The sequence below is a fragment of the Bos grunniens genome, chromosome 18, assembly GCF_055505025.1.
Source record: "Bos grunniens cultivar Pamir isolate PY7600 chromosome 18, Bosgru_T2T1.0, whole genome shotgun sequence".
Lineage (NCBI taxonomy): Eukaryota > Metazoa > Chordata > Mammalia > Artiodactyla > Bovidae > Bos > Bos grunniens.
In genome coordinates this window covers 38,250,303-38,274,648 of record NC_141182.1, presented here as the reverse complement: position 1 = coordinate 38,274,648, position 24,346 = coordinate 38,250,303, and the positions used below count along the sequence as shown (strand labels likewise).

Sequence of the window (24,346 nt, the reverse complement as noted above, 5' to 3'; positions counted from 1 at the left end):
TTCTCCCTTTTAACTGCTCTTCCTATAAAATATGCCCAGCAGGATGCTGGTCCCCACCCCCACACATACACACACACTGTAAAGTATGTGAGGAAGGGAAGGCGGAGCAAGGGGCAGAGAACACACAGACACGGCCCCTTTCCTCTCAGACAGTACCCGTCCTACCAGGAGGGATCCCGGGCCAGTCTCATTTCTCCATGTAAATGAACTTTTTGGCCACCTCCTCAGAGAAGAAAAGCTGCACAGATGCGGAAGGCCCATCCTGGGGCACACAATTACAGCCATTTGCATTCCTCCAGAGGCAGGATTAGCACAGGAATGTGCTTTGCAGCTTTGTGGGGGGAAAAGGAGTTTAGGAAGAAAGAAATGGGGGGGGGGCCTATTTCTCCCCAGTCTGTCCATCCAAAGCTCGATGATACACTTCCAGTTCTCTGAGAGTCAGAAAGTGGAAATAACTCCTACTCAGGCTTACTAAAGAGGGGGGAGGGTGAAAAGGCCCAAGAGGAGGAGTGAGGGGGGGCACTGCGTGTATGAGAACTGCCCCTCCTGGTGCTTTGATCCCCTCGGTCGCTAGGAGAAACCAACTTTTCTCCTAGGGTTAATCAAAACCAAATTACTCAGGAATGTGGCAGGACAGGTCTGAGCTTCCAGGTCCCTTTGTCTTTGAGGATTTAAAATGAAAAAATAAAAACAATTTTAAAGCAGATGGCAGTGGCTTACAAGATAGGTAACGTGAAAATGTTCTGAAGGAACATTTGACCATATCCCCGCACTCTAAAAAAAAGGAAGCTATCTACAAACCTACTCCAATCTATCAATCAAGAGGTTATTTTTACAGATAGGTTCCAAACTCAGAAGAACTTTCTGTTTTCTTATCACCCCTCAAGAAAGAACCCCTCCACAAACCTGTATCTAGTCAAAGTGCAAATAAGAAATAAGCAAGACTTTACTGCCAGTGGGGCTGCAAACCTGATTATAAAATGTACCATGGGAAGTACACTCCCTCGAACTTAAGAACACACATTTTTCCTGAACAAAGTCTGGGAGTAGTCTGCAAGGCCCTTCCTTGGAATTCTGGGGTAGGAAGGAGACAGCATCCAGTCGTGGGGACCTGGTAAACTTGGGGATCTCCTTAAGGTCTAAGAAAGGGGGTGTTGAGGGAATGGCTCGGTTCAGGGATGAAAGGACCTTGTAGGGTATCAGAAGATACTGCTGGCGCATCTGTGGACCAGAAGTGGCTGGGAGCTCGCTGCCCAAAGCTGCCTTGTTTACTAGCAAAGTGTGCCGCCAGGGGTGCTGGCCTGGCCCGGCCCAGCCCAGCCACACCGGTTCAAGAACTCCAGAGGCAACAGGAAAAGGCTGACTGACCTCAGACATGAAAGAAACCTGGGGCTCAGGGCTATATTAAGGACTCCACACCTTCTGCCCGGTCACATCTTTGGCAGGCTTGTGTCACTGAGCAAGGTGTGGGCCCGCACTCCCGGGCTCCTGGAAACTTCACAGTGCAACGCCCGGCGGCATTACAATTAGGGAGCGCGCCCAGGAGCAGGAAGACCAGTGGCTCTGCATCATAAAATGACACTAGGCTTCACTGCAGAACCTGACCAGCCGCCCCCCATGCCCTCCCCCTCCAAAAACTAACATAAACAAAGAGAGCACCACCAGTTAAGCTACAGAGCCTGGACTCAAAAGATAAAATGAGGCCAACATCCAGGCCTGACTACCAGCTTGCCATAAATTGTAACTGGCCCTCGGCCTATGGTTATCTGGGAGGTTGCACTAAAGTAACTTTTAAAATACTCTTCACCTTATCTTCAGGCCCACTCAAACACACACATACATCACCCGTCTTAGATCTCTGCCATTAGTGCTCCATTTAGACTTTCCAAAACAAGGTCATCCCAGTAGGCCCGTCCCCTGTTTCCGGTCACAGCTGCGGACTTTCACCCCCTTCTCCAACAAAAGGGACCTTGTACACAAAATTAACCCGAACCATTAGTCTGTGCGGTGTGAGAGAGTACACTGAGCCCTTGGAATTATTTACCCTCCTCCCAGGCTGGCCCAGGGTGCTCCCCCACAGAGGCCAGGGGAGCTTCCCTAGAGATTAGAGGCCCCGCTCCCTGGGCCACAGCTCCACACAGCTGCATCTGTGCAGCCAAGGCCCCACTTTGCAGAGAATAAACACAAAGCCCTTTTTTTTTCTCTTTTTCTTTTTTTTTAAGAAAAGAAGAAAAAAAACTTGCTCCCGTGGTGTGATTCCACAGCTGGAAAGGGCCACAGTCATTCTGGATATTGTTGAGCTGTCCAACACAGTGGCCACCACAAAACCATCCCAGATGGGGCTGAGCTGTCCAATATGGTGGCCACCGCTCATCTGCCACTGCCGAGCACCGGCCACAAGGCAAGTCCCAACTGCTGCGGTGAGAAAGTCATGCCGATACTGTGTGGAAAAAGACATTTAAACTTCACTCCACCTGTTTCTTTTTTACTTTTCTATTAACGTGACTCCTAGCAAGTCTACAATTACAGATGGGGCCTGAGTTCTATTTCTACAGGACAGCCCTCCTGGGGACGAAAATGTCACAGTCTCAAACACCAGCCCATGGCCGTGCCCTTAAAGGAAAGAGTCTTAATGTTTCAATGCTAAAGTGACCATGAAATTAAGCAAATGGCAACAACTGATATCAGCTAGGTCAAATCACAAACTTAAGAGAACGCTCAACAAATATGTATAACTCAGAGGCGGCAGGAATCTACCATCTTTTTATCCAAGAGAAAACAAACACAGTCTCTAGCCCAGTGGTTCTCCATGCCTGCCAAGGAGACATTGGGTGATTCCTGGAGACATTTTTGATGGGGAGTCAGGGTTGGGGAGCAGGGACTCCTGGTATCTGACCTGGAGAAATGAGGGACACCCCTGACAACAAAAATTATCCAGCCTCCAATGTCAACCATGCCCCCACACACAATCGGACAAGGTTGATCTGAGGTCCGCACAGTCACACTTTTAATACTCAGATTTCCAGGGGCAGGGGGCTGGAGGCGGCATCTCTCTGCAGAATGGCTTCTCTGCAGGGCTCGGAAGTGGCCCAGGTTTTAGTGGTACCCACAACGTGGGAATATGAAAGTCATAATGATGTTAAAACAATATTCACTTTCTCACCAGACTGAGAACTGAGTTTCAATGGCTGAAAGGTCTGGACAGCTATTTTTCAGGTTATTTGATAGAAAATGGGGTTTAAAAGCTCAGTGCAGTAAAGTAACTATACTCCAATTAAAAAAAAAAAAAAAAAAGCTCAGTGCAACATGAGCCAGACCCCCCCACTCTGAACCCGGAGTGACACCTCCCATGGAGGCTCTGAATGAGGCGAGCCCCTGACGTGCTCAGCTCTCCAGCCCTGACCACACAGGTTCCTGGGCCGGGCCACAGAGCCGTGGAGGAGCTGAGACCGACCCTGCAGGGACAGGAAGAGGACAGGGCTGCGCGGAGAAGGCCAAGACAGGAAGAACCCAGGGATGAATGTGAACAGCCCCTTTTCGTGGAGCCAGGCTGGGAGGCTTGGCAGGAAGGGGGGTGTGGGGGGGAGGGCACATGATAATTAACTCAGCAAGTTGATAGTATTTGCATATAAATGCCTCCACAAATCACTACAAACAAGCCAGGACAAGTCAGGCCTATTAGCATATACAAGCCAGCCCGGGAAGGCCTCTCTAGGTGGGTCATTGAGTGGGCTGCTCACTTCGAAGGCCGCCTGTCAGCTTGGGGTGGGGGGCACGTGAGGGGAGGACGGGGACACTGCGTCTATTTCAGACCCTTTCACTCTTGAACGCAGTTGCAGGATGTCAAAAGGAGTTGGCTTTATTCCCAGCCCCTAAGGGCAGAGCAGAAGAAATGCTGGACCTTTGCGTTTCTTTCTTCCAGGGTGTTGGGAAGCAGAAGGGAGCCAGGGCCATCAGTGGGCACAAAAGAAACACAAAGGGAAGGATATGCAGATGGGAATGAACATTCATGGAGAGGCTACTGAAGATGCACCGGGAAGACTTGTTTTCTACTTCGTTTCATTCCCACTTGAGGAGTGAGATGTGCATTATGCCCGTTTCACAAAGGAAGGAAGCAGTAAGGCTCAGAGAGTTTGCATGGTGAGCGCACAGTCAAGCTGCCAGGCTGGAACAGAGCCGTGCCTCCACGCCTGCGACCCCGCGGAGGGGTCCGGGCTAGAGCAGAGTGGAGAACAGAAGCTGGCTTCCCAAAGAGCAGGCTCATTTGATCCATCTTTGCTTCTCCCAGGACAATGGAGTGTGGACACCAGCATGCCCATTTCAAGGGCTGACTCATAAGCGGCACTCTGATCCTGACCTGGCCCCTACCTGTCATACTCGTAATTATCTCACTCCTTCCACCAACAAGCAAGACCGCACCTCCCTCCAGTTAGACACTTAGATTTCCTTTAGCAGCCAGCATCTTCAATGTCTGGACAAATGTTAGATTCGCCAGTGAGAAATAAACCAAACGTCCTTTCCCAAAAAGTGTAAAAGTTCTCTGCTTTCTCCCAAAGACATTTCAACCTTTGGTTTCGTATCTGTTGCAAGAAAAATAGCTTCGACCTCCTCTCTGAAAAGGCAAGGGGGAGGGAAAGCCTTATTAATTTCAAGGCTGCACTCTTCACCTGCGACTACCTTTTAAAAGTAAGGCAGGTGGGTCTGGGTAACATGTACTCGTGGGGTCAGGTACACAGACGACAGCCCTCCCTGGACAAGCATTTCGTATCTGGTGTGAAAGTGATGCCATCCGGGAACCTGGCAGAGCAGGGGCGGCAACTGAAACCAGTTGCTTTCGCAGCGACATCAACCTTCTAACACACAGGATCCACGGGCCTCCTCTTTATGTCCGCAAGTTGACACTTTAGCAACCGGGCAGATGTTTCACAGGGAGACGTGGCGATGTTACAGGGAAAGCAAAAAACATTCCCCCTACCAGCCAAATGCACATTAAGAACCAAGGCCCTGAGCCAAAGAGCCTTTTAGGAAGAGGGCCTGAAATGGTGGCAGAGGCTTGCATTGTTTCTTGAGCAGTTAAGAAAAACTGTTTAAAAAAAGAAAAAATGACAGGAAAAGTTGCTGAGAAGGAGGGAAAAAAAGGGCATACATGTGTTCCTTAGCATATTTTCATCAGGAAAAGTTGTCCAAAACAGGCTGCTGAGAAACCGTTTTGTGTGGAAAGCAAGTAAGTTGAGGACTACACATCTGCACTTTTTATAGGCTTACAGGAGTTTAAACTCTTTTGTAAAGAGCTTTTTATGTACTGAATCAAGGCTCCCATATTTGAACAGGGATCTATATGACTGGGGTTGGGTGGGGGTGGGGGGATAGGCTGAGACCCGAAATCAAGGATCAAATTAAGCAACCCCAGTCTTTTCTTCACTCAGCTCATCTGACTCTGGCCTTTCCACTAAGGAGATTCAAAGAAGACAGAGAGCCTCCTGGAATTGTAACACAGAAATTCAGAGCCTACAGCAGAGGTGTGCATGGGCGACAGTTCTCATTCAAAATCCAGCTCAACCAATAGGCTCAGACGTTTTCTCCAGTCACATTCCTGGATAAAGTCGGCACAACTAAGAACACAGCAAAGCTGCTTTTTTTTTTTTTTTTTTTGCCCACTCCCAAAGACCCACAAGTAATTGGTTCAGCCCTTCTCTTTAGCTAACACCCCTCCCAACACACACACACACACACACAGAGTAGGAGGTCTGAGTAGTCACCAACTCCTGCCTCCAGAAGCACAGAAGTGGGGGGCGGGCGGGGGGTGGGGGTGGGCAAGTTTCACTCCCAGATCAAAGGTTTGTGGCCGAAATCACTTTCAGGACAGCGCGTGAAATCGGCAGCAGATGAAAATTCCACCGTCTTTTCACAGCGTCCAATGGAGCCAGCTTCCCCAGTTCAGAGTCTGCCTACAGATGACAGAAGATACTCCATAAACTCCTAACTGTTGCCCCAAAAGACCCACTTAAAATTAAAGACAAGATAATCATTGAAGAAAGCCTTTAAAGCCATTATGTGATTAGCAGAATGGGAGGAGAGAGGGATCTCGGGGTTTCTCCATCTTCCCAAGGCACAGCCTACAAGGGGAGCTGACGGCTTCTGTTCCAAACCTGCAGCAGCCAGAAGGGGCAACAGGCAGGAGGGGAGTATATGGTTTGCACACCCCATTCCTCCCTTCCTTGGAAGCCTTAGACAAACTTCAGGGAGGGAAGAGGATGGCGAAGTCTTCGAGGCGACACATGTGTTAACACCCAAACTCAAAGAGAGAGGATCTGAACCTTCTAAGACCCCACCCCCAGGACACAGGAGGCTAGCTAAGGCCCCTCTGGAGGGGCACACATCAAAACCTGTGTGCATTAATTCCGGTGTTGACAAGACTGCGTGGCGACCCTCCTGTGCGAAGGGAGAAGGGCTCACCCAAAGGCAGATTAAGCCCCAGTGTTTTGTTAAGAGGCCCCTGTCTGGGGATAAAACCAACAACACAGCAGTCTTCTGAAATGAAGTCAAATTTGCCATCTAGCAAACTCTGTTTCTTTCCCTTTTTTTATTCAGACCCTTATTCTTGCAAAAGCAAGAAACTCCAGGAATTAAGGGTGAAAGAAGGGCAGCAACAACAAAGGAAACAAAAAATCACCTTTTAAAAGTGATAAATAAGCCAAGCCACCTTCCTTGGGCAAAGACTTCTCTGGAAACACACCCATCACTGCTATGACCACTCACGGCCTTGTCCTCACCATCTTGTCCCCTGGCCCCAAAGAATGAAAACCAGAAAAAAAGCATTCACACTGTCTCACTGCCTCTGAAGCTTTAGCACAATACTGCTGTCAATTCCCCAGTTCCTATCCATATAAGAGTCATTTACTTTATTAGCTAAAGAAAAAAAAAAAAAAAAGCCCTCTAACATCTGACTGTCAGTTCACACATGTTCAAAGAGAACAATCTGGCAGCCAACTTTAAATCATATAGAAGAGAAATCTGACAGTTGTTGATTTTGCAGTTTTCCTCCTTAATCTGGACTTTGAGAGTGGCCTGCCAATGAGCCAAGATTTTTGCCTGGGTCTCTCCCTTGGGGCAGTCTGACTCAATCTCAGCTTCTGTGTGTGTGTTCCTCAATGCGAGCAGTCTGAGGACTCGGCACACTGCTTTGGACAGAAAAGGCACCTTTTAATATTTGAATGAGACTAGCTCCTGCAGAGGGATTCTCTTGCCTGGATTCTATTAAAACTAAGTCCCCATTTCCCTGACTACAGTTTCTAACCCAAGCAGAGGATGGTGGTTCTGAGCTGTGCTGTGATTTCTAAAACAACCACCTTTAACAACCAAAATCTCATACCAGAACCCTTCAATACCCCTATGAAGCCCACTGTAATGGAAGCTGCCTTCTTGCTGTGTTTTTAAGGTAACGCCCCATCCTGGTTAATTACACCAGCCTTGGGAACCAGAGAAGACCAGCAGGCTCAAGCACTACAGAAATAGGCCAGGCTAAGAGCAAGCAATGATTTTAATAACAAACGCAAGTATAAACCACAGCACATACTGTACTTCTTGAGGTTACTAATGTTCAGCGTCAGGTACATTATCTCTGGAATACCGGCAAGTGTGAGATGGAGCTTGCAAGTTTCTTCAGGCCAGAGTCACCACTGCCTCCCCTATAAGACCAGGAGGCAAACCCTTCCAGTTAAGAGGCAAGGTGAGCTCCTCTAAAAAGTGGGTGTCAAGACAATTGACTTTTCCCTTAGAACAATTCCCTACCCTTTTATAAAATGTTGCTTAGTCACCTGAATATTTACTTTTTAACATGAGACGGTTGCAACCCTGTAAAAAAAATTATTTCTTGGGTGAAGATCTGCTTTGGGCCCTGGGGTATTTCTAGGCTCTCACACTAACACTTCAGAAGCAAGGGGTAAAAAAAAAGCCCCAAGGTCCAAAAGGAACACTAACCCACCGTGACAGTAAGGACACACGCCCTGGACCCCACTAAGGCTAGAACTGAAGGAGCCAAGCTAAACCATATGCAGTCCCAGATAAGACTTTACTAGCAGTCTGCAGTCACAGATTTATTCTAAGGAACTAACAACCTCTGGGTCACCCAAGGTGAGCCAGGCTTGTCCAGGGAGTGTCTTGAGCCAGGAGTGTCTTACTAATCATCATTTAAAGTTATAATGATGAAAACTGAAATCTCGCTTAGTTTAGCTCCTGGCCACTGGGCAGCCCAATTGGCACTGAACTGATATGGCAGTTAAATGCAACCCTAGAGCAGCAAGAAGGCAGGCGCAGCAGTGTCCTGTTGGGAAGAGTCAAACAGAGGCCTGCTGAGAATTCTGTTTTATTTGGGTCCCTTCCATCCTCCCTGAGTATTCGTTTGTGCAAATAAAAGACAGAAGGGAAGAAACCAAAATTAAAGTTTCAGGTGGCTGGGGAAGCAGCTCAGATTTTTTTTTTTTTTTTTTTTTCTATTTTGGAAGAGTTAGCAAGTGTTTCTCAATAGTTTCCTGTCAATCAAAACTGTTCTCAGGAGAACTGGAAAATAGCAGCTCTATCCCATAGAAAATGCAGCCATTTCAAAAGAGAGTTGGGAAAAGGAGGTGACCCATGTCATCAAGACAGGAGGTCTCTAAGTCACTTAATTCCTTGTGATTCCAAAAGGACTGTTTTTAAAGTGTAAAAGTGCTTGCTTCTGCCTCTGCCCCATGTTGTTAAATAACACTTGTGTAATTAAATAAAAGAGCAAAATGTGACCCTAGCCCATTCTGAGAGGCACTTACATGCTCTCTGAGAACATGCTGTAAACTAAATGCAGACAACCTCCTTAGTCCTGTAATTTAAGGAAGAGAGAGAGGGAAAGTTTCTCTTGGCCTTCACAGCCACGTGCCTCTGAGAGGGGGCCTTCGGGGTCTCAGCGAAGGAGAGTGCACACAAATACAGGTGTGCAAACATCCAGGTATGGCCCTCTCTCTAATGACTCTGTTTTTGAAACACTTAGATTATTTAGAACCCTGTCTCCTAACTTCCCTTACATTCCACCATCTCTGTTCCCTAATTGCTTTTCAGGTTGGGTAACAAGAAGGATTCAGAACCTCAGGCTGCCAGTGACTGTTCTGAGAGCAAGGAACAGGCTCGTCTCGGCCTTTCTTGATCAGGTTGCCCTGCAAGGTGTATGTTTTCCTCTCAGATGCAGCCTCTGTCCTCTCACTCATGGTTCCCTCTCCAGCCCGGTCTACTGGAGCTCGTGATTTTTAGGGTTTCCCCTTGAAACCTATCCAGAAACCACAGGCATTAAAAGAACATGAGGGTTTGACACCTCCTGAATTTAGGAATGAGGGGACTCCAGGGGCCAACTCTGAGAACTCGCACCTGCTGTTTGATGGCAGAGAAATGAAGTTCCCCGGCTAGCACGAGCTCGAAATTATACTCTTATTTAGTGACCTTTCCCCAAGGATCGCAAAGCATGGGATGAAGTAAGATGACGCGTAACTTTCTCACTATCTACCTTCAAGGCTCAAGGTTGTTTTCCTTGGTTTGCCTTCATGCATTCCACCATGGCAGGCCCTGGCCTGAGGGAGAGGCCTTCTCTCCGTGCCCAAGTGGGGCCATGTGCTCTCTCTGAGATTATCTGTCAGTGGCTTTCAGAGTCCTCAAGGCCAGTTAAATGACACAAACAGAAGGCGGGAGAGAAGACCCTCTTGGATTCTTCTGCTAGCTCTTTTCATTTAAACCAGTTTATATACCATGCACCACTGTGCCAGGCAAAGCACTCTTAAGACTACACCAGGCAAAGAACTGTAATCTTTGCCCTCCAGGCATGTTCTCATCATTATAACACAGGTATGTCCAAAGCAGAAAGCACCATTTTCCAGAAAGTTCTTTCCCTTCCAGCTCACCATAATTACTTTTTTTTTTTCCTTTTACTGACCTAACTTGGGCCTTCCTCCTCTTTTTTAACAGGACAAACATCTAAGTTTTCTCTCTCTCTTTCTCTCTCTCTCTCAACCACCCCCTCCCGACAGAAATGAAGGCTCCTCTGGTTTTTCCAGAGGGCCAACCAACTGAAAGTAGAGGGTGAGCTAGTCAGTCTCCAAAGGTGCCTCCCGCTCCAAAGCTCTGATTCTCCCTTTAATTACTCTCCAATAAGCGCACTGGTCACACTGTTTCCAACTGGCCAGTGACTTCTCCTGCAATGAAGAGCGTGTATTTTTCGGCGGCGGAACTCAAACTTCTAAATGACGCCAGCACCGCAAATATTCAGAAGGCAGGAACTAATCCAAAAGCAAAATTAGGAAGGCAAGAGGGAGGAGAGGAAAAGATGAACGGGAGGAAGGTGGGAGGGCTTTACTCTATGCCCAGCAGAATTCAGAGGCTCTCACCCCAGGTAGGTTCCAAGTAGAGTCTAGCAGTTCAGGTGTATCCAGCCTGCCCCTCCCCCACATGCCCCAAGAGAATGGGAAGTTCAGCCAAGACTCGCAGCACCTGCCCGCAGCTCCAGGCCGGCTGCGCGGACCGGCCGGGAGCGGGAGGCTGCACTCACCTGGCACACAAAGGCTCCGCACACCTCCGGAGGGAGGAGGCACTCGCAGGTCCGGGGGCCTCGGCGGGCGGGACAATGGGAAATTCCAGCGGCACCGAAGCCCCGAACTTACCCACCACTCCAGGCGGCCTTCTCCCCACCTCCCGCTGCCCCCGGGGCTCCAAGGTGGCTCTGGCTAGGTGCGGGGGGGCCTGGGGCAGGGGAGGGGGGCTCATGGTGGCGGCCGGGGCCGGTGGTCGCTCCTCCCCGGGAGGGAGGGTCCCCGGGCGCGCGGCGGGGATTCACCCACGGGGCGCGGCGCTCGCGTCCCCGTCCCCGGCCTGCCCGCTGCCGGCTCGCCCGCCCTCCCGCCCGGAATCGCTTTATGTAAATGAAGCTCAACTCGCAGTTTGCAGCGCGCACCGCCCGGGGAAGGGGGGCGGGCGGGGCGGGGGGCCTTCGGGGATCCACATTACACAGCAACAAAGCGGAAGGTTAATTTGAAACTCACAGCCCCGCCGCCGCTCGGCTCCCCGGGCAAAGCCTGACATCTACAGTCGTGCCGGGCGCAGGCCGGGTGCTCCGCGGCGGCCGCGCCCGCGGGGACACGGGGACACACACGGGCGCGCGAGGCCCCAGCGCTCGGCTGCGCTCCGGGGACGAGCCTCCGGGCAGGCCGGGCCTCGCGCCCGGAGACAGAGCTCCAGGCGGCTCGGCCTGCACCGCGCGAAGAACCAGCCCGGCGGGAACAAAGCCTGGTCCTCCCCAGGCGCTGACCCCTCACTCATCAAAAGTCAGGGGCCGGCCTAGAGTCGGGCGAGAAGAAAGGGACGCGCCCTCGGCCAAAACAAGAAGCCTGGGGCCTCCGAACCGGAGCCCTGGGTCTCCCGGCCCCAGCCACGTCACAGCCAGGCCACTCCAGCGTACGGACATTAGCCAATGTGGACAGGAATTTATTTGAAACACACACCCAACCTATTAACTGCTTTACAGAGCACTTCTGTTTTTCAGCTGCAGAAACTTATTAAAAAAAAAAAAAAAAACCTGCTCTCCATTGAGAGTTTAAGGATAGAGTTTTTCACGGGAGAGAAAGAAAGAAAAAGGAGACAGAGAGAAAAAGTCCAGTCTGCAATTAACCTTAGTGTCTTTAACAACATGCCTTAAAAAGCCACAGGTCATGTCCCTTCCTAGGGAGATTCTACCACCTGGGGCAGATTTAATGTGGCCACTCCAGTTGGTCAAAGCAGTCGCTGGACACTTTTCTATCTCCCCAGGTTCGTCTTCTCCATTCAGATAGGCAAAAGGCAGCACCACAGAAATCTCACCGGAAGTCTCCTGTCCTCCCTGCTGGAGTCCCAGGCTCAGTCTGAATTCACTCCGGATTCTCAGCACAGAAAGGCACCTGCTTTCGCCTTTTCTGAAAGCCACCCACCCCGGCTGGCCCCACAGCCCTGAGAGTCCTTTCTGACTGCACAATAATGAACCGTGCAAGTGTTAGAAATATAATAAGCTCACAAGGCGGAGGAGCTGTATGTATGGAATCGTATTAGCGTTAAGCACACACTGATGCAGGAGGGAAAGGGGCAATGAAAACTAGAAGTCATTTCTGCACAATATAATTTGGGCTCAAATTAATATAACTACCTTAACCTGTTGGGGAAGGACAGCCCCTCTCTACATTTTAGTTCAAAAAAAGAGCCTCAAAAAAAAAAAATTTTTTTTTTCCCAGCTAAAGTCCAGGGAGAAAAGACTGCCTCTAGGGAATCATGTCCGATTAGGGACAAAGGACAGCACAAGCCAAATTCTGTCACACATGAGAGAGTGAGGGGGGCAGGGGGACTGGAGATGGAAAAGGGACAAGCAGAGGGTGATTTTCTAAACCAAAGTATGGCCACTGCAGAGCTGTTTCCAGACTGCCTGACTTCAGGTCCAAGAACAGGTGGTATTTTCAAAACACTATTATTTATTTTAGCCACATAAGTTGAGAACACCTTAAAGAAAACCAATTAATAATTTAATTGAAAAAGTGACTATGAATAATACATGAAGATGATGATGCTAGCAATAATGCAAGTAACGTGGCACAGACAATTCAGAGATGTCTTTGGAAATGTCTTCAGGCGAGTGGAGACTTCAGGCCTCCATGTCTTACCTGGAAGCAACCCACAGCCCAGCAGATAAACACAATACAAAAATGTTTCTACTCCCAGAAAATCTAATTCTGCTGCTTTGTCTTAACTTTTATTAACAGGCAAAGACCTCCTAATCCGGTGACATCATAAACCAAGTGGGCCAACAGATAGGTATCTTCAACAAAAATAAAAGCTGGAAAGCCCAAAGATCCAGCCATCTAGACACCTGGAAGGATTGTGGAGGTCTGGGCAGTCTGAAACTGCCATTCCAAGCGGCAGACACTTGCATCTGCCTCCCAGACACCTCAGAGGCCTGACAGGTAGAACCAGTAAGGACCCTGAGTTCCTTCCCTTTAATTCGACACCAAGCTGCAGACAAGGTAAAGGCCTGGTCAGGCCTGCCTTTGCTACAGGCACAGATTTAACAGGTAACCCACAGGCAGGTGATCTATGGCCTCTGCATCATCAGAAATATAAAGGATTACACACAAGTTGGCATGTTACCGCAACCAAAACTTATTGTCATCGCTAACCAAAACAATACCTCTTCAGTGAGTTTTGCAAGTTTCGCACTTCCATATGGAATCGACAGTTTTTCTGACATACGTGTTGCAAATTCTGTCCCCCGGCTCTGAAAGGCCCCAGCTCTTCCCAGGGCAGCTGTCTGACGTGACACCCACAGCCTACTCAGCAGTGACAGGCGGGCACTCTCCTCGCTCCATCCTGGACACTGTTGACAAATAAACCCACTCTCAGAAAAGACAATTCTTCCCTTCCAGTTCTCCATAACTAGTCTTGTCTCATCTGGAAAGCGTAACTGGCAACAGCCAAAAGGATAAACATTTAAAAATAAATCAGGGAATGCTAACCCCTTTCCTACTCCTCCCCTTAGCCACTTTCCAAATCAGAGGCCAGTCCCCTGGCGCTTACTGAGCTGGCTGGTAAATTACAAAGACCCCATCCAGCCAAACTGGTTGTTTCTCTCTCTCTCCCCTACACACACACACACACACACACACACACACACACACACACACTCACTCACTCACTCACACTCTCTCTCTCTCTCTCTCCAGTGCTGCTCCTTTTACTTCAGCAAAGGTAAATATGATCTCTGAGCTAAGAGACAGCGAATGTCAGCATTCTAACTTGTAGCTAAACCTGGGCTCTTGTCTTCACAGCACAACTGGGTCGAGGCAGATTTGGGTATTCTTCCAGAGCCTTCTATTTTTATTAAATTATACATACACATTGATTTTTAAAACTAGTGCTTAAATAACCTTGAGGCTTTAACAAAGAAAAAGCCAGAAGAGGGCACAAAACAAAAACAAAAGTCCCTCAAATAAGCAAGGAAACATTTGGAGCTGAACTGCACTGCATGCCCTGAATTCACCCCATTCTTTCTAGGCTGTTATATTTAGGGGCCTGGTACCCGCTGGGTGGCCAGGCCCTCCTGGGTATGGTACAGAATGCACGCTTTCCTCAGAACAGCCCACACTCACCTCCAGAACGAATAGAGGCTGGTGTGCCAAGGCCTAACAGATGTTCTGATTCACATTTCTCTGTCACAAACCTCAAGGCCTCCATCTCTTGCTACAATGCTAATTCCATGGATTAATTTTTACCCCCCAAATCGTAGGTGGGATGCTATCTGATTTACTTCCCCAACCTCCCCAGCTCAGAACCTAAGTCTATCAATGACAATTTTAAAAAGATATAAAAAAATAAATAAATAAACAGATATAAATGAGGAACCATTTAAAGGAAAAAAAAAAAAAACTGTAATAGAGAGCTTTCTTCAAATTTCAGTTACAAAGCCCAAGTTTTCAGAAAGCAAAAATAAAGACCTTGCCTTAAAACAGCTTTAAAACATTAGGTGAGGAGCTTCCTCTTAAAAGAAAAAAAAAAAAAAAAAATATATATATATATATATATATATATATATATATAATTTCTGAAAGGGCCAAGAGAATTTGCCATGCAAGACTTTTATACCCAGGGGGATTCTTACATTTGTGTTTCTAAACCTTGAAATCAAGAATTTTAATGAAAAGGCAGACAGATTCTTAAGGACAGCATCAAAATCAGGGTCTATATACATTACAGGAGAGAGGTGCTTTGTCTGCGCCCAGGAAAAAGAGGTGGGCTATTCTGCTCATGGGCCATCCCCACTGTCTGACCCATCCCTCTGCCTGCAGCCTGATGCAAACCGCTGAATTCTTGGAGGGGAAGCAGGTTGAAAGGAGAAGAAAGGAAAAAGGAAACGAGGGAGGAAAGAAAAGGGGGAGGGGGATGTGGCCTTTCTATGTATAAAATCATGGTTTAAAAAAATTCTCAACACAGCCTCAGTTTCACAGTGCATACCAACAGCGCCCGCCATACGTGCATTAAAACAGTCCCTGAAGCACCAGGAGCACAGTAAAACAGAACCAGAATTTTTTTTTTAATGAATCCAAATTGCATTTGGATTTGTGATTCCTTCCTATCAAGCGACCACTTCTTCGGGGCAGGATCCTAAGAGAGAAACAAAAGATGACCCTTTTCACACTTCCCCCGGATGATCCCAGAATCCCATTGTCTTATCTTTTCCTTTTAGTGCATTTTTTGTCCAAAATTTGTGGTAAGCTCACTTAAGAGCCCCAAGCTGAAATTTCACATCTCCTCCAAGTCAGCCGGTGTTTTTGAGAATCTGGATTTCTATTGAGGCCATTCCAATCGTCAGTAAGGCCTACGGTAAAATGCGCTTGCTTCATGCTGTTCCGTTTGTCTCTCTGCAGACAAATAGAAACTGTGAAATTTAAAGAATGGGTGGGAAAAAAAAATCTAAAACAAAGAGGTTAAAAAAATAGGACAAATGTTTTTGCTTTTGTGTCTCCTTGGAGCAATTGTTTGGGGGAGTCTGCATTGACAATAACCATGAGAAGGCCATCTAAAGGCGATGCGCACACAAGGGGACTCCTTGCCTGCTGCCTTTGGTCTGGGAGAAAAAGCACCTTAGCTCCGTTCTCCAGGAACAAAAGGCCAGGGCCACGGAAGGGGGGAGAGGTTACTGGGGCTTTCACATGAAGCCAAGTGTCAATGCAGCTTCATTTTTCACCCGTCTTAGTTGGAAAGCAGCTCAGTGAACTTCCTAATGACTGCTTTTCCCTCTTTCCCTATTATTTCTAAAGCTAAAAGAACAAAACAATAATATTTTTTTTTAACCTAAAACCCATCATCCTATTAGAGGAACGCCTTGGGGGCCTACACACTCAGTTTTTCCTCCTTCCTCTCCTCACTCTATTTTTTTTTTCTTTTGGAGGAGGAGTTCCATTCCAATTGTAGATCACATTGAAATAAGAGACACTGGACACTGCGGTCATTTTCAGTAACACCAGAATGGCCTTTATGTCTACAAAAAGGCCGGGAACAGAAAAATAAACGCAAAAGGAGAAAAAAAAACTGAACAGGGATAGAAGGTGGTGAGGGAGAGACTGTGGGGCAACGCCTGGAAACGTTTTCTTTTTTTCACAGCATGAAGTCCCTAAAGTCAGCTTCAGATTTGCAACTGAATCAAAGTCATCATTATGAGATTAGGGGGTTTTTTTTGGAGGGGGGAGTTGCTGCATGGAGATGTGGACAATAAGGATGTACTAAAGACATAGACAAGGTGTGTGTGTATGGGGGATCCTTCAAAGAAAGAAAGCTGAGGTGAATGACTACATGCCATGAAAATACCAGGGCAAGTGGATGTCGGAGTGTTTAACCAGATTGGAAGCTGGAAACATCTTCCCCAGCGGGCAAACCCTAGGATGAAGCAGTGACACGAAAGCCTCAGCCTTTGAACCCAGACCTGGCAGCTTAGAAATGTGTCCCCTCTTCCCCAGGCAGCCACAGGCTCTGGCTGAAATGCGAGGTGGGGGTAGGGATGTGAGGGCCCTGCGAAGAAGCACAATAAACAACTCAAATATGAACGGAAATGACATCAGCAAAGTGAAGGGCCTGTTTATTGCAGATCAAAACAAAACAAACTTCCAAACCTTTTGTGTACACAAGATAACTCTATAAAAAGCCCTCCTAAAATGTCACCAGGGTCGACATATCAGCATGCCAAGAAAACAGATGACAGTTACCGTGGGGGGGGGTGCCATGGGAGGAGGCAGGGATGATAAAGGGAAGACGATGGGAGGGGATATAAAACCAGAAGGGGCCAAAAACCCAGCTGACTATTTCCCCCCTCTGCGGATCCTTAATATTTATTGGTGTTTATAATCTGAAAGCCATGCTCTGTGTTTCACTTAATACAAGGCCAGACAGTGCTGTCTAATGAGGCAGCATTACAATCAGCTTGTAATACTGAATTTTTAATGCTGCCAAGGATTCTGTTACATAATAATATGAAAAACAGAAGCTGAAAGTGGGTTCATGGTGACAGGACACTGGAGGTCCCAGGCAGGCAAGTGCCATGGGCCTGCCTTCTCTCCCCTCTGCCCATCCCCACCTCCAGATTTGCACGCTGGCCCTCCATCCCTATACTGGAGGTGGGTATGAAAACCAAGAGGATTTCTTAGGAAATCTACTTTTTAAATTATTATTACTCTCCTCCCTGATCCAAAGTCTTATTTTAAGAGTCTGAATTCTACCTTATCTGGGGTTAGAGGTCTCAAATTAAAAAAAAAAAAAGTGTGTGTGTCGGGGGGGGGGGGGGCGGAAGGTGTGAAGAGAAAAGGAACACAGGAGTGGGGGGGATAGTTTATTTTAAGCAAACTGAACAATTTGAAAAAAAATCACAGAGAGAAAAAGAAATAAGATGCTGGGGGGCGGGGGAGAGATGAAGTCTGCCGACCATATTCACAGCCGCTGTACTCAGTTTACATGGGTGTAATTTAAAAGCATATATATACAGCCGCCGTTGCTTCTTTCTGTAATACCCCAAGACTGTAAATCTATAACCACTGCAATGATTTAGTGATTAAAAACATGATAACATATTGTGTAACTGCAAACCACAGAACCCCTGCCAACTCTCCTCTAAGATAAAGGAAAAAAATACAGAATATGTGTTGCTTGCAGCGATCTTCCTAAATCCAAAGATTTTAATAAAGGAAACTATACAATAGACAAATCGGGAAAGGGTGAGTGAATTCTGTGAAGCCAGCAAAGGAAGGCAGGGGGAAAAAAAGGCAGCTTTATGTGGGATTCTTTTCCTTGTACCAACAAATTACGACCTAAACATGCCTTTTCTTTTCTCTCTCTCTCTTTTTTTTTAATAGTTTGTTGTAACTGGAATAACTGGTCCTGTGTGCTGTCTTGCATATTCAAAGCTGCTTTGTAATCGGATCTGGAGATCCAACCTTATTTGCCTGAACTCAATAGGGTTGTTTTTTTTTTTTTCCCTCCCCCTCCTCCCTTGTTTTGTTTTGGATTTGGTATTGTAGGTTTTCTGTTCTTGCTGGGAGCAGACATCTATGCAGGCAGAGGCTCTGGTGCCTTTAAGCTACAGAGCAAACACCTGAGAGGGGGAAGGCCCAATTTGTAACATGGCAGGAGGAGCCTAAAATATACACACACACACAAAATAAAATCAAAGCAGCTGTAGGGGTTTTGGCCTCTGAGCAGCTGACCTGACCCCATTCTGTATATTCTTTTATTTCCCTGTTGCAGGATTCCTGCACCTTGGGTCAGATTCAAACTCAATGTGACCCTGAGGAGAAGGCAGTCACCAAGCCCTGGAAAACTGCTCCATATTTAATGGGGGGCGGGGTGGGGGGGGGAGTAGTGTAACTGCAATGCATTTAGACTCCCACAGTGTAGACACCCACACAGTACATAAACGTACACACACATTCGCACACGCGTGCGTGCGTGCGCCCATGTGTCAGAACTGCCAGGTCTTGGGGCCAGTTCCCACACAGAGGCCCTGGACTCTTCTTGCAGCACCCCAGAATCTTCATGTCTACAATTCTACCCATAAACACACGCGTGCACAGACCAACCCTCCTCCAGAGACTCTGTATGTTTAAAAAGTCCGCAGATCTGAATTGCCTCCTCTCTGGACCTGAGTAGGGCAGTTTATTCAGAGAAATCAATAGGAAAGAGCATTTGCAAATATTTATATAAGCCTTGTGCGTTTCAGCATTAAGTAATTAAAAACTAGAACTCAGGCAAGGGGGAAGGGAGGAGACACACAGACAAGAGGAAGGCGGCTGGCCTACAGTGGGTTTTCCTGCCCACACCTCACCTCCCCAAACCGCAATCCTTTCAAAACTGACTCGGTGTACACTTTTTATGAAATCCTGCTCGTGCACCATTTGCTAGACTATTTCAAAATCATCTCCAAATATGGATTCACCTACCACCAAGCTTTCAAGCCTGACTGTAAGATAAGTGTCTGTATTCTCTCTCTCTCTCATATGCACACACACAGCAATCCTTACTTTTGACACTGCTTCAGTCTCTGGTGGAATACTCTCTCTTGGATTCTTCTCTCTAAATTCCTTGCACTAGTTAAAGATCTTTCACATTATAAGATAAGCAGAGGGCGGCCGAAGTGGTAATTCAATAAGTGAATTCCTATCCCCTCATTTCCCCCCCAATACTTTCCACTCCCAACCTATATAGGATACCAACACTTTGGGGGTTCAACACCGGAAACCCCCACATGTAAATAGATTCACCAAAAAAAAAAAAAAAAAGTACAGTAAAATGAAGGAGTTCTAAAATGAGCCACAATCCAGTGGACTTCCTCTATATTATTCCGGAGAGCTGGCAGTAAATTCTGCTTGCACTGTTTCTAAATCTCCTCTAAGAAGCCAAGCAAGGCACTAGAGCACCCACGCTGCAGATACTGTAGAAATTTACAGTAAATGTAGGTACAAGATTGCAGCACGCTGCCCTATCGATTATGCAGATTGTGATCAATCTTCTCCCCCTCTCCCATTTCCCAAGCCTCTTTCCACAGACCTCCAATAAGTTGGTCTGGAACTAGCCATTCTCCCAAAGTAGGGAGAAAAAAAGTAATTTTTTAAAAAACATAATAAATCCTCAAGTGTCCCCACTGAAAGGGCTCGAGTCTCTTTTTTTTAATTTCAAAGTGAATTTATGTTCTGTAATTTGCATTACAGCCAAGCGATCACCGTATGTCATATTCTTTAAAGGTACTTAACAACCCCCCTTTTAAAAGTCACCAGAACTGGAGGCCAGAAAAAGGCAATCAGCCCCCTTCTTCCATATAGTCCTCAGATCAAGTTTCAATAATTGAGACCAATAAAAATTGTCATATTTACCTTGCTTCAAAGCAACAAGGGGGAAAAGTTGAGTGGGTGATTTTTTGCAAGCACTTGTAATCAAAGAATTTGCCACATTCGAAGGAACTGCACAACATTTTGCCAAAGTCAGAGTCTGAGCAACAGATTAATTTGCAAAGTAAAATGTATTTTTTAATAGCTCCACAAAAAGCCTACTGATTCCATACACAATTTAAATACCCGGCATAAAATACACTTAGCTCTACTCTCCAACAGATACGCAAAAAGATGTACATGAAAATGCGTAATGTAAAAATCAGGAACGTGTTTTTTGCATCTAATGGGGAAAATACATGGAAAAGAGGAATGAAACAGGACGAGGAGTAAAAGTGGGGAACGGAACGTAAACAATCCCAGATTCGCGTGAGCAAAAAGAGAAAAGAAAGAGAAAAGGGGGAGTAAAAAAAAAACCAAGCAGGGATCCTCTGATGTGTCTCAACTCAGCTCGGCAAGGAGAGGCCGGCCAGGCGACGTCTGGTCCCGGCCGGCGGCGCAGCCTCGAGCCCCCGGGAGCCCCTAGTGTCCAGGGCAGAGCCCCCTCAGGGCGTTCGCGGCGCTGCTAGTGGGGCAGGGCGGAGAGCGCGCAGGTAGAAGGTCGGGCGGCCACGTCGCCCCTTCGCCCTCTCTCGGACCCCAGGGCTCCGGTCTGGCGGCCGTGTCCCCGGCCAGTGGAGCACTGGCGCGGAAGGCGCCCGGCCACCCGGCCGGCCGGCCGGCCGGCCGGCCGGCCAGCGGCGGCGGCGACGGCTCCCGGCCGGGTGCGCGCCCCGCGCGGCGGCTCAGCTCGGGGCTCCGGCGCCTCCCGGGGTGGGGCAAAGTTGGGGGCCGGGGGCGGCGGGGGCGGGGGCACTCGGCACCGCGAACCCCCCCCACCCCGCCCCACGCCGACCGCCGCCTTTGTCTCGGCGCCCGGACCCCGGCCGCCCTCCCGCCCTCAGCCCGCGCCCCGGCCGGCCCTGCCCGGAGGCGCCTCCAAAGTCGCCGCGCGGGCCTCGCCCCGGGCGCCTCCACCCTCTCGGGGGGTCGCCGGCAGCCGGCGGCGGCGGCGTGGGGGCCGGGGAGGAGGGGGCGGCCCGGGGCTCCGCGGCGGCGGCGGCGGGAGGAGGAGGAAGAAGAAGAGAAAGAGAAAGTTTGGCGCAGGGGGAAGGCGAGCGGGACGCAGCGAGCGAGCAGGGCGCGGGCGCGGGGAGCGCGGGCGGCGGCGGCCGGGCGCGGGAGCCGGGAGGGGGCAGGACGAGCCCCATGCAAAGCAGCCCCGGCGCCCCGAGGAGCCCCGCGTCCGGGCGGTGGCGGCGGGAGGAGGAGGAGGAGCAGGCGGCGGCGGCGGCGGCGGGAAAAAAAAAAAAAAAAAGAGGGAAAAGTTGCCACTTACGCGGTTGCTTCTCCGGCGGCGGCGGCTGCAGCGGCGCTGCTGGCGGCGGCGACGGCGGCGGCGGGAGCTGGCGGCGCTTTTAATCCCGAAAAGAGGCGCTCGGGCCGCGGAGCCCATCAAGGCAGCAGCGGCGGCTGGCGGGGGTCGGCTGCGGCGGAGGACGCGCTGCTGGCGGCGGCGGCGGCGGCGGCGGCGGAGCTGGAGCGCGCTCGGCGGAGCCCGGGGCGGGAGGCGGCCGCAGCCGGGGAGCCGGAGCCGCCGCCGCCGCTGCCGCCGAGCAGCATGGTTGGCGGGGAGTTTACAGCCCCCGGAGCGGGCAGGGGCCACGGAGGAGAAGCGGCGGCGGCGGCGGCAGCGGCTCTAGGCTGTAATTGGGATGCAAAGCAGGCGGTGGCGGCGGCGGCTGCGGCCGGGAGGAGGAGGAGGAGGCGGCGGCGGCGGCGGCGGCGGCTGCAGCGGTCGGAGGGGACGCGCTGGAAGTGGGAGCTGATGAGTGAAAAGAAAAAAAAGTCTTTGGATCTTTATTCTGCTAATTAGTTTCCTGCAAAAAATGGCTGTGATTAATTCAGTGCGCATGTGCTTCATTACCCAGGCACGACGGGAAGGGCTAATTAGCCACCTTCTGGATCAATAAGATTCAGCAAAAAAGAAAAGGGGGAGGTGGAGGGAGGCAGAGGGGAGGAAGGGAGGGGGAAAAAAAAAAAAAAAAACAGGGGAAAGTGATGAGCAGGGCGAGGAGAGCAGGAAGAGAGGATGGGAGAAGAGCCCAGGAAGAGGGAGAGAGGCACCAAAAGTTTATGCATGTATTAAAAACACATACACACACACACACACACACGACACACACGCGCGCGCGCGCGCGCACACACACACACACACACACACACACACACCGAGAAGTGAAATGCAGAGAACCAACAATAGGAACCTGGCTAAGATTTTTTTTCTTTCCTTTCTTTTTTTCTCTCTTTTCTTTCGCTCTTGTTTTTTCTTCCCCCCTTTCCTTTTCTTTCTTTCATTTTTTGGCAAACGCAGAAATGTTTAAGTTAAATAGGAAGAGAGCATCCTCAAAGAGGAAGGGGGGGGCATTAATGGAGTGGGACAGCTTAAAGCAAAGATTTAAGTGAAAGAACAGAGAAGGAGCAGAGACTTAGAATAGAAACCACTTTAAATTGCAAATCGGAGATTTTTTTTTAAAGGAGGAAAATTACCTCCCCCCTCCCCACAATCAGAGGACAAATGGAGAAAATATGGAGAAAACTTTAACACGTACCATAGACTAGACAAAAAGATATAATATGTTAATTTTGTCTTCTGAAATAAGACGCAATCAATCTTCTCTGGTTCTTTAGAAGGAGGGGGAAGAGAGGAGTGATGATTAGAAGAAATAAAAGGGGGAAAGTGAATCAGAACTGAAAGGGGGTAACTTAAAGAAAGACTTGGAAACAAGTCCAACTTTCTACCTTTCTGGACTTAAGAGAAAAGTAAAATCAATTTTCTCGTGTAAAACCTGGAAAGCAGATGTTTTCAAAACACAGGAAGCTATTTTGCCATCAAAAGCAGGGATGTAATAAAGGCAGTGAAAAATAATTTCAGACTAAATTCATAAGAAAGAAAGCCAATATATTTAAATAGCGAGGAAAGGTCTAGAGTGTGTGTGTGTGTGGTGGTGTGGTGGTGTGGTGGTGTGGGGGGTGGGGGGTGGGAATTACATACTCTTTCCCTAAATGCCAAAAAAAAAAAAAATCTTACAGCTACCTCCAAGAGTTTGGAGCAGAGTCTCAGAAGCCAAAGGGCTTGAAATGAGAGGATGGATTTCAGATAAAGACTAGGCGCGGTACATCCCACCAGAGCCCGAAGGAGATCCCTAGAATCAAAGACAGCATCCAGGGACCCTGCTACTGTACCGATTCCTAGTACATCAAAGCCATCACTTAGGCGGGTGCATGATACCTCCAAAAAGCAAGCAAACAAACGCAGGAAGAACAGGAGTCTCTCTCTCTCTCTCCCCCCCTCTCTCTTTCTTTCCCTTTTCTCTCTCCCCCCCCCCACCTTTTAAATCCTAGCCTTAGCGTCACTGCTACTGCAATAGATTTTTTTTTAATGACAAGTATGCATTCATGCAAGTTCTATATATAAACTAGTACCATTGAAATTACAATGTCTGAAATAAAATAAAATGCAATTTGCACTTTAAATGATCTGCAAACAAATGTAAAAACATTTATGTTTTTGAAGGCATTATTCATGAACCCTGTAACATCAGGTAGAGAACGCACACTAAAACTTATTTTTTTGTAGAAAAAAATTTTTTGTCCCAGCCTTGCTGTATTATTTATTTTAGAAGGAATTGGGGAATTAACCGGGAAATCTGTTTGATTAGAAGGGAATTCTTCATTTTGAGAGATTTCCCAATGCTCTTAAGAGCGTACAGCTTCTTAGTCAAGACTAGGAGGAGAAAACCGGTTTAGGATTTTGCAGGGTTACCTCATCTAATCCTTCTGAATTCACTCTGGGAATAATGCTGTTTTATTTAGAAAAAAAAATACATTTAGAGAAATCGGGGGTTTCCTCTCTATGAGCCAAATCTGGATTGCCATTCAAACTTTTCCTGGCTGCTTTCCATGCGGGACAGTAGATCAATAAAGCCAAGTCCAGCCTGGCTTGCTACAGGTTTCACCAGTCAGTGCTTGCAAAACCTTTGTCATTTTCTAAAAATAAAAAAGCTAAAAGTTATTGTAGAAGAAGGGGCTTTTTTTTGTCCTCTGCACAATGTGTCTTTTGTGAGGTTAATGCCATTCTGGGCTCTCGATAGCCCTGGACAATGGGAACTCTCCAGGAGTCTGCAAAGACTCTGGCTTTCTTCTTGCTTGATTTTTTTTCTAAAGGGAAGGATGAAACATTCCTACAGTCCAAACACAACTTCTACTTTGATTAAATAAATATTTATCTTTATTGTAGCCATTGTATATTTTTACCTTCAGTTTGTCCAGTTTCTGATTATTATTTTAAA

At 48.1% G+C, this 24,346-nt stretch overlaps 1 protein-coding gene and 1 long non-coding RNA gene across 4 annotated transcripts in view; both read right to left on the bottom strand.

Annotated features, from left to right (window-relative positions):
* ZFHX3 (zinc finger homeobox 3) overlaps nt 1–21,474 on the bottom strand; it is a 254,749-nt gene extending 233,275 nt beyond the window's left edge. For 2 of the 3 annotated variants that reach the window (XM_086351558.1, XM_086351560.1), the window contains exon 1: nt 10,565–14,449. The gene's annotated coding sequence lies outside the window, so the exon portion shown is untranslated. Of the gene's footprint in view, nt 1–10,564; nt 14,450–21,333 lie in introns of those variants that run through there. The other variant, XM_086351557.1, reaches the window with a different exon arrangement.
* A 295-nt stretch (nt 21,475–21,769) lies between these two features.
* LOC147353501 (uncharacterized) overlaps nt 21,770–24,346 on the bottom strand; it is a 577,435-nt gene continuing 574,858 nt past the window's right edge. The window contains exon 8 of the long non-coding RNA XR_015145686.1: nt 21,770–21,819. This is a non-coding gene — a long non-coding RNA (uncharacterized LOC147353501). The remainder of the gene's footprint in view (nt 21,820–24,346) is intronic.